The sequence below is a fragment of the Dendropsophus ebraccatus genome, chromosome 3 (genome assembly GCF_027789765.1).
Source record: "Dendropsophus ebraccatus isolate aDenEbr1 chromosome 3, aDenEbr1.pat, whole genome shotgun sequence".
NCBI lineage: Eukaryota > Metazoa > Chordata > Amphibia > Anura > Hylidae > Dendropsophus > Dendropsophus ebraccatus.
Window position 1 is genome coordinate 134,236,135 of NC_091456.1, and position 10,406 is coordinate 134,246,540.

The window sequence follows — 10,406 nt, forward strand, 5'->3', positions numbered from 1 at the left end:
GAAAGTATCAGGATTTCCTGACAGTAATCTGTTTTTACCTTCAGAAAACCATCAGGAAATACCTTCAGGATTTCCTGATCAGAAAAAAAGAAGTGTTCTCAATATGGTCTAGTAGGCCAACATACATCCCAAGTACCCACATTGCCCCTAGTGTACCCTGCCACAGTCTCCCCCTCGTGTACCGCGCCACAGTCTCCCCCTCGTGTACCGCGCCACAGTCTGCCCCTCGTGTACCCTACCACCGTCACCCCTCATGTACAGTATCCCTTCCCCCCTCATGTACTGTGTCACTGTCTCCCCCTCTTGCCATGTGTCATCCTCTAATCTGTTGCAGAACTACAACTCCCATTATGTGATGTAGTCCTGCATATTATCACACACACCATGATGGGAGATGTAGTCCTACTGTGCCCCTGCCCCTAATCTGTAGAACTACAACTCCCATTATTACCTGCCAATAGGGCATGATGGGGGTTGTAGGTCTGCAACAGGGAGAGCAACAGGTTGCAAAACTACAACTCCCATCATAAAAAAAAAGTCAGGACATGATGGGAGTTGTATTTCTGCAACCTGAATGGCCACATGTTGTAAAACTACGACTCCCATCATGGACTGTCAGTAGGACATGATGGGAGTAGTAGTTCTAAAACCTGAATGGCCACATGTTGCAAAATATACAACTCCCATCATGGACTGTCAGCAGGACATGATGGGAGTAGTAGTTCTGCAACCTTAATGGCCATGATGGAAGTAGTAGTTTTAGGGCATAAACTCACCTGTTCTGGATTCTGCTCTGGCCTCCCTAATCCTCTTTTCCTTCCTTCTTGAGGTTTGGAAGGTGATGGTCCCCAAGGTGAGATGGAAGGGGGGGGGGGGTTGGGCTTCTGGCAGGGGCTGGGGGTTAATGGGGTGTCGGGTGCTCAGGTTTCAGAGGGAGGGGGCGGACTTCTGGCAGGGGATTGGGAGGGCATGGGTGTCCGGAGCTGAGGTTGGGGGGGTTGTTCTTCTGGCATGGTACCGGGGGCCACAAAGATCGGGGGTGGCGGCTGGTGCTGAAAGCCAGGGACGGAAAAGGGGGCGGCCGCTAAGTTCTGGGGGGCTTGCGCTGAGGGCCTGGGCCAGAGCAGATAGTTGGTAGCGCTTCACGAGACCAGCACCCTGTGGTGAGGTCCGGGGGCAGAGGGGGAGCGGCGTGGTAGGGGGATCAGCAGGCAGCCCTGTGCTGATGTCCGGGGGCATGGCAGAAGAGTGGTGAGGCCCGGGGGTGCCGGCGGGCGGCAGAGGTTTTTCAGAGGAGTGCAGAGAGGTGAGTGAACATTTTCTCTTTTCACTTCGCTCATCTCTAGACAGTATTTATTACTATTTGACTTGAAACCAGTTGGAACCAAATAATTGCTGTGATGCCAGTTGGTCTCCTGAACCACCAATAGCACAAGTGAGAACTGTTTTTGAATGTTGTTATCATAGTTAAAGGGAACCTGTCACCATGAAAATGCTACCTAAGCTATCAGCATCATGTTATAAAGCAGAAGTTGAAGTACAGTGGATTAATATACTGTATATCTTTATGGGATAATATTCAGTATTACTTGTCATTTATTGACTGAAATCTCTGATGTTTTGAGGCTAAAGAGTCCATTAGGTGACACTGTCCACTGGACTCCTTAAAGGGGAACTCCAGATAAAAAAAACCTTGTTTTCTATTAAAAGTACATTACAAGTTATATAGATGTGGCTATACAATGTATTACTGTATCTGTACAGTTCTGCCACACTGGTAGCTGATAGAAATCCAGGAAGTGGAAAAAAAATGGCCCCTGTCCCAATGTACATTGTCTCCTGCTCCTTCTGCTATCCCCCCTAGGAGACAAATCTTACATGCCTCTGTCTCACATTGTGTGTGTTTGCTGATGATGCAGACAGGAGCAGGGTGTGATGTCACAGGAGGCTTGGCTTGATCCGCCAATTTCCTAAGTGATTCACCATCTCTGGCTAGAAGCAGCTGCTGCACTAATTTTACTGATGGTAGTGGGTGGGGGCTGTGATGATCACATGAGGGAAAGCATTGCATCTGGGAAATGCTAAACCAGGAAGGACAGAAACACAAAACAGAGCAAAACCCCCCAAACAAATGGATTTTTGGTAGTTTGAAAACTGGGATAAACAGGTAAGTAATGCGTTATGCTTCTGCAGAAGTTTCATTTTTTTTAACCTCTACCTGGAGTTCCCCTTTAACACAGAATGAGCAGGGATTTAAATATGTTACAAGTTATACTAAATATTTTCCCACAAAAACATATATCAATCTGCTCTGTTCTTCCTGCTCTATAACATGATGGCATGGATAGCATTGTCTTGGGGACAGGTTCCCTTTAAATGATGGGCTTTGGAGTGATCTCCCATGTTGAGGCCATACTCCCTCACCCAGCACATGCCATAAGTTTATGTCATGGATCAGAAAGGGGTTACATTGAGGTGTTTATTTTTAACATTTCATAAGGAATTTTTGGTGATATTTTTTCTAAATTTCATTTTTAAAATGGCACTGGCGATACGCCAGGTTTATATTGTCCTATCTAAGGGTGGTATAAACTAGCGACAGAAAAACTGAACAGAATGATGTATCACTTACAATGTTCTGTGCAGCTGATCCAGAGATATCCTTCTGAATAACTTGAACAAAAAGTAGTCCTCTCTATTATGTGCATGAGCCCAGTAGTCCTAAATATTCATGAGAAGCAGAAAACTCCGCCCACCAGCTGCTGATTGGCAGTTATCTATCCATGTTGTGTATAGACAGTCAACTGTCAATCAGCACCTGGAGGGCAGGGGGAGGGTTGTGGCAAGAATCCTATTCTCCTGCATAATAGGAGAACAGCTGAACAGAATACACCAATCTGTTCAGCATTTCTGTCACTAGTCTATGCTGCCCTTATTTTAGGCAGCAAAAAACTAGTGATGTATTACCTTTAATCAATATGCTGATTATACCTGCAACAAATTAGTAAATCTGGTGAAACAAAACCAGTTGGATTAATTCTAAGTAGTGGGGGGGGGGGGAGCAGACTAAAACAATAATAAACCTGAGCCCAACATGGCCATTTTCTTTACTATTGTGCCAGTAAAGAGTATTGTGACATCTTCTGACCTCACAGTCATTTAACATGATTACAGCCGGGGTTGAGATGTGTTATACAGAAGAACTTAATGATCAACCTCTCTTTACTCTCCAGCAGATGAGATAATAACTACTTTGCATCTGTGTCACGACAATGTAACATTTAACCATGTCCCTGCAAGAAACCTCCCCAGTAGCCATATTTATTTGTTTATAGCAAACTAAAAGGATTTTCCACATACTTACCATAGTGCTTTACTTAGGTTCCACATCTAAGGCTCCTTCTAACAGGATTCCGTAGTGTTCTAATAGTGATTTCTAAGTCCACCAACCCATCACCCTATTGAACAACTCCATCAATTGGGCTGATGGTTTATAAAGAAGAATAGAATGTGAGTCCCATGAATAAAATGGCAGGGGTGGAGGGGGGGATTATGTGCACTGCTAGCTGTACTAGCTGTACATGAAATCATTAGTATTTCTGAATACTGTGCAGATGGTGCACCAATCTGGGGTTAACCTACATGTCAGATACTCTTTACTGTTGGGGCTAACTCAGTAGCGTAATTTGGGGGCGGCCGCTCCTGGGCCCACACAGGTAGGGGCCCACTGAAGATTTTGCAAGTAAATTGCTGTCCGCAAAAGCTATGGCTTTTGCAGACATACTTTACAAATGTCTATTGGCTGTAGGTGGCCCCTGGCCAGCAACCAGTGCTCCTGGGGGCCCACACAGCTACTGAATGTTGTGTCTGACCATTTAGCTGTATGCGCTTGTATGTGAGGAGAACATACAGTTAAATGCAGCAGGGTAATTGGAATGGCGAGGAGAGCATTAGCTCTCTACCCTGCCAAACACTGTTGTGGCCACAAGAGGCCGTTCCCTCCCTTAGAGCTGTGGGACATGAGTGATGTCACTTGTGCGCTCACAAAGCAGGGAGAGAGTTGACATGAGAAGACTACAGTACTGCAACCGCACAACAGGTAAGTATTGTTTTTTTCCCTTCATTATAGAGGAGGAGACCTATGAGGGTGGGTGGGGCTATGGAAGGATGTTGTCTATGGGGGTTGGGGTATGGGATGTGCTGGCTAACTGAAAAGGGGGTACCTAATTTGGAGGCACAGTCTACTCCCAGTGGTGGTGGGGTGTCTAACCACCAGGAGGATTACCAGGGAGATTACTTCAGGGGAAGGGGGTGGCTGCAAGGGGAATAGATACCAGGGGGTTACCTACATGAGAGGGGATGCCTACATGGAGGATACTACCTTTGGGGTGTGTGGGGGGGAATTGCCTGCACAGAGAGGTCTTAATACTATATAGATGCACAGAGGGGAGTCTAACTTCCATATGAGGGCACATGTGCCAGGAAAGCTCCTGAAGAACATACTAAACAAGCCAAAAAAAAAAAATATGTTAAACATATACAGTTTATTAACATGACATAGGTGATGAATTTCACAATATGGCATCCAATACAGCCATCTATTCAATAGATACATCATGAGCGTTTCAGTAGGTTTATGACATGTCCCTTAAAAAGATGCCATAATAGCCCAGGGGTGATGGGTATACTAAAGAGATGGTTAACAGTGTCATCCATAACCCATAGACTACAATTAGAGATGAGCAAAGTGAATCTGAAGAATTCAGATTTGCAGCAAAACGTGTATTAAGGCTATGTTCACACTACGTAAAATACCGGCCCTTATTTTCAACGGACGTTATTTTGAGGCCAAAACAACGGCCGTACAATTACGAACGTACAGGCTAGTCGTGAAACTACGGCTGCTGTTTAATTTTGCTTCCTAGCATGTTTATAAGCAGGCTGAAACAGGTCATTTACTTTAAATACTGCGCCCAGCCCGAGACACCAATCAAAAATTTTTTTACATCAAAACCAAGTTTTATTTGGCAGATATAAGTTTTACGTCTGCGGCCGCATTGAAATCCACGGCTGTTGTTGGAGCATTACCGTTCGGAAATAATTGACATGTCCATTTTTCACGGGGACGTATATACAACGGCCGTTATTTAATACGTAGGGTGCATTCAACAGCCGTGGTTCTATTGCATTGCAGTCATATTAGTGAACCTCAAAACAATTGCCGTTGTTTTGCGGCGAGAACAACGGCCGTTATTTTACGTAGTGTGAACATAGCCTAAATTTGCTTCGTTGAGATTTGCGAATTCGCCAGATTAGTTTTGCAAGTTCGTTAAACATGGCGGCCGGAATTGCGGTCGCACATATTAGCTTACAGAACGGTCTTTTGGCGGAAGCAAGAGATTATCCATAATCTTTTGCACCCATCCAATCACCTGCAAGCCCCACTGTTATGTCAGCAACCCCCTCCCCTCACCCTCTATAGAGGGTTATTTGCTTCCTGGAGGCGGCCATGTGTATAGTGGAGAGTAGGTTGCAGTGCAGAGCAGGGAGAGAAATACAGAGAGGACAGAGAGGAGAAGAGAAGAGAGGAGGGTGGATTGTAGGTGGTTTTCTGTGGGAGCAGTCAAGCCATTTTCCAGTACACCAAGTAACTGGGTGACTCTTGTTATACCAAGTCAATGGGTGCTGTGTGTGCATTATAGGAAGTCACAGGGAACACAGTGTCCATCTTACTAACTCACTGGGTGCTCATTTACCAATGTCCGCTGATGACTTGGAGAAAAACTAAAATTAATGCCGCTGATCCACCAATGTCCACTACTGTGCATGGCAGGAATTGAATGATTGACAGGCTGATTGACATTTTTAAAAAAATGACATGTTCCAACTTTTGACACTGTCACAGCAACAGCTGTTGAAAATAATAGTCCCACTATTGTAGCTACTATAGTTTTCCTGTTTTTAATTCAATTTGTTTGTATGTGATTCGCAAATATTCACACGAATTCGCGAATATTTGCAAATCACATACAAAGAAATTTTTGCAAAATGAATTTCTGAGTGATTCGCTCATGTCTAACAATAATGGCATCCATTTAATGCACACAGCATAGAAAGCTTTAGAAAAGCTCATGATGTATAGGTTAAATAGATGTTATTATAGCCACAGTTAGTCATCTGTCTCCATATAAAATATACATACATTGTTCCCATCAAACAACCAGTGCATCATCTAACATCCTTTAGATCCTTTTAATGAATGTAATATTGTCACTTCGATCCTTTTAGTTGGTTCAATGTTGCATGATTTTAATATGGTTCCCTGATGAACTTTTTGTAGAGAAATGCATTGGTACCTTACTGTATATGTGCATTATATGCAATGTTTGATTCTGATCTTTGTGTGATGTTTTGGGACATTATTTAGGCATAATCTGGAATTTGAACTGGTGTATTGTACTTTTTGCATAACAATTTGATAGGAACTGTTATCTGCGGCGTAAAGTCCATAAAATTGGAAGGAGTTACTTTAAGTACTTTATGCAATACCCATTATGTAGGTTTGTGCTGGCTATATCGGATTTAAAATAATTGCTGTTATTTGGCCTCAAAATGACGGTCATCCTAAAAGATGGACATCAACAACTAAAAATAGTGTGAACATAGGGGGAGATTTATCAAACATGGTGTAAAGTGAAACTGGCTCAGTTGCCCCTAGCAACCAATCAGATTCCACTTTTCATTCATCACAGACTCTTTGGAAAATGAAAGATGGAATCTGATTGGTTGCTAGGGCAACTGAGTTTCACTTTACACCATGTTTGATAAATCTCCCCCATAGTCTTTAACTGTGTTGGTTGTACTCCTGGTTTTGGCTAAAAATACTCTGTGTAGACACTACCTTTTTACCTATGCCAACTCACCAGTATTGCATGTATGGTTATTGAGAAAGAATAAAGATTGTCCTATATGTCCTCCTGATAGGGTGTTTGTGTGTGTGTGTGTGTGTGTGTGTGTTTGTTTGTGTGTGTGTGTGTGTGTGTGTGTTTGTGTGTGTGTGTGTGTGTGTGTGTGTGTGTGTGTGTGTTTTGGGGTTTTTTCATAATCGTCCAGCACTTTGAAGAGAATCTATTTATTGATACTGGATCCAGAGGCAGATTTACCTTTGGCACCATAGTAGCTTACCATTGGTTTTCCCTTTCAAACGCATGTCATAGGTATTTTATTGAAAACTAATCAAGCATTCTTATTTCGATAAAAGGAGAACCTGCTGGAAACCTAGGAAAACGTGGGAAGAATAAAACGTTCAAATGTCCTATTCTGGTATCAAGCCCATTCAATCAGCTGTCAAAAGGCGTGAAAATTCAGCACCTATATCTAAATATAGAGCTGCAAACATCAATCTCTCACTCCAGAATATTAGCTAGGCATTAGGCATATACATGTAGGGACAGGTTTATTAGCTCTTTTTATTAGACACTTTCTTTTTTTGGAGGACAGCTTTGTACATATGTTTTCTAGGCAGCATTTTCTAATGCAGATTCATAACTGAAGACTCCTGGGTCCTGTATAAAATCTCCTATAGGACCCCCCCATCACATGCTTTTCAAATGTATTACCTTTTCTTGTCCCCTGGCACTCCACTTCATCTCAGAATTATACCCTTCTATATTGTAATTATTGCATCATTGCAAAATCACACCCTTATGAGATAGATAGTAGCCACATGTTGTTGCTGATTAGTGTTGTGCAGACTTGACGAACTGTTCAGGTTCAGCAACATTCTCTAAAACCGAATGCTTACCATTTGACTCCCGGTGGCTGGAGAAGTTGAATGCTGCCATAGGGGGTCCCGGAGAACATGGATACAGTCATAGGCTATGTTCACACTTATTTTTTTTTTTTAATTAATCACAGCAATTTGCAACAACGGCCGTGAATAATTAAATAAAAAGTTTACATGGAAAATGAATGGAAGGGGCCGCACAGAAAACTGACATGTCAGTTTTGTGCCACTGCTATTCATTGAATAGCAGCTCCACAGAACTGTCAGTTCACACAATGGAAAGTGCGGCACACCAATGCGCCCACATCCCAATTCAAGATAAATGAAGTTAATCTGCCCGGTACTGCAGTACCGGCTGGGATAATCTATGCTGTCACTGACCGTTCTGTGACAAGTCACAGAACGGCTGGTGTCATACAGCATGTGAACCCAGCCATAGGCTGTATCTATATTTTCCTGGCTGCACCCGGGTGGCATCCAACTTCTCCAGCCACCGGAAGTCAAATGCCGAGCATACGGGATGGGAGAAGGTTGCTGAACCTGCACAGTTTGGCAAGTCCACTCAACACTATTGCTGGTATTGTGGTGACATTGTGCTGCTATTGGACCTTGCATGGGGGCATGGTTTTGCACAAAAGCTATGGTCACAATAGCCAACCATTCTTTTCTTGGAAGTGGAGAAGAGAATGGAAGTAAGAAAAGGTAATACAGTACCTTTTCTGGTCCCTGGACAATCCCTTCAGAGTATTGATGTTAAATTATATATGCACAGCGCTAGGTGTAAACTGATGGAAAACTCTTCACCACAAATGTGTCATGACCCGTGTCCCCAGCCACTCTGGTATTGTATTATAGCTTGGCTTTAGTTAGTGAATGTGGCCAAGCTGCAATACCGCACACAACCTGTTGACAGGCGTGGCACTGTTTCTGGAAAAAAGCAGCCATTTTTTTTTCTTATCTGAGACAGCCCCTTTAATATAAGCAGCAAATCGATAAACCTTTGTAAAGAAGAGCCGTAAGGAAAATATTTCTAAGTCAATTGCATAAGCCAGCCAGCACTCAATGCAGTTTCTCTAATCAATAGTATTTTATATTTTCTGAGAAACTTTTCGGCTTTATCCCAGAAGTGAAAATGTCAGTGGAGACCTTCACATGCAGGAAGATTTCTAACGCTCATAGAATGAGATGACACAAATGAAAATCTCAACTATTTCATGTAACATAAAATGTTGTTCTAGAGCCGGAGTCAGTGATGTGTGTATTCATTTAATTACACGGTACAATGCTAGTGTAGATTATAGAATGACTGGAGCTCTCCGAGAAAGCGGGGAACCTCAGGATGTTTTACACACAAGTCTCATTCGCCTTACCTAAATCTCATTCTCTGAAAGAACACAACACGCAAGAATGGTGTTTAAAAAAATCAACTTTCAATTGTATGTAAGAATTAATGTTACATTCCAAGAGTGTATATTACCAGGCTCTCTGCTATAGTAGATTACCTCCGAGAACCTGGGCAGAATGTTATACTTACTGTAGAGACCTAGGGCTAGGATGCTCATGGGCCTATATAAGAAATCAATAAAGCCATGTTCAAAATTTGTTTTTGCATCCTGTTGATACTTTTTATTAGGTTTTAAGATTAGAAAAAGGTACCAATGAGGGTGCATTCACACCATGATTGTGTCTTTTGAGGCAGTATATGTCAGCACCTTATAAAATCATGGATTGGCACAGACTATATACTTCTGTGGTCCTGACTGGACTCAGCATAGCAAACCATGTGGGGAAATGATCCAAAAGAAGTAATTATCTGACTGTGTTTAGGATCTGTGTAAATAGGGTCTGTCGGCAGCCGAATTTGACAGGGTGCCAACGTATCCATGTCCAAGGCACAATCTTAATGTGAACCTTGCCCACTGCTGGAATAAACAAAATGCCTATTCTGTTTTCACATGTTGCCATTGACTTCTGTATTACAGAAAACAGGATCCTAGCCTTAAAGGGATATTCCACTCAAACATAACTTTTGCTGTGTTGCTATGCTTTTTGATATGTTTTGATATGTTGGCGCTGCCCATGGTGAGACTAACAATTGATTCCATACTTGTTATTATCTATTTAGTCTCCTTCTACCAGTTCTCAGCTGCAGCTTTCTGCTGAAGACACACAAATCTGTGTGTGAGTGTTGGTCTCTGTCTCACACTCTAGGCCTTTTAGTTTACGCTTTGGCTTCTGGTTTCTGATCTTTGCAAAGGTGCAAGGTGTGTTAATCTTTTGCAGTTAGGGCCCGTTCACACTGAGTAAAAGTGGAGGAATTTCAAGCAGAGCCCATGCCCTTTCAGCCTGCTCCATTGTTTCAATGAACTCTTTCGCGCGCCTCCGCTCTTCAGCCAAACTATTGACAGAATTGAGAGAGGAGGCCCACAAGACATTGGATTGAGCCCTAAGTGACCATTTGAACACCTTCTATTTATCCCCAGTTCTCCTACAGGCCCTGGCTGAAATAACCATACTGAGGGGGTATTAGGGTGGGTTCACACTAGGTGGGTGGCTACTATGCCTACCCCTTTTCCTGGTCCTTTCCATATTTACAATCACAGGGTAGTAATGAGAGACA